The 383-nt window shown below is 41.8% G+C and overlaps 1 protein-coding gene across 1 annotated transcript in view; it reads right to left on the bottom strand.

Annotated features, from left to right (window-relative positions):
• Window positions 1-383, bottom strand: part of LOC107307003 (proline-rich transmembrane protein 1-like) — a 12,889-nt gene that overhangs the window by 4,579 nt on the left and 7,927 nt on the right. The gene's annotated exons all lie outside the window — the stretch shown is intronic.

Here is a 383-nt window from a genome sequence, read left to right as displayed (position 1 = left end):
CCCAAAATCCCAACAAATGACCCCAAAATCCCACCAAATGACGCAAAAACCCAACAAAAGAACCCAAAATCCCAACAAATGACCCCAAAATCCCAACAAATGACGCAAAATCCCAACAAAAGACCCCAAAATCCCAAGAAATGACCCCAAAATCCCAACAAATGTCGCAAAAATCAAACAAAAGGCCCCAAAATCCCAACAAATGACCCCAAAAACTCCAATGAATGACCCCAAAAACACATGAAATGAACCAATAACCCCACAAAAGACCCCAATATCCCAACAAATGACCCCAAAACCCAACGAATGACCCTAAAACCCAATGAAGGACCAAAAAACCCAATGAATGACACAAAAACGCAATGAAGGACCCCAAAAACTCC

Source organism: Coturnix japonica, unplaced genomic scaffold (genome assembly GCF_001577835.2).
Source record: "Coturnix japonica isolate 7356 unplaced genomic scaffold, Coturnix japonica 2.1 chrUnrandom460, whole genome shotgun sequence".
NCBI lineage: Eukaryota > Metazoa > Chordata > Aves > Galliformes > Phasianidae > Coturnix > Coturnix japonica.
This window is presented reverse-complemented; position numbering and strand designations above follow the sequence as displayed.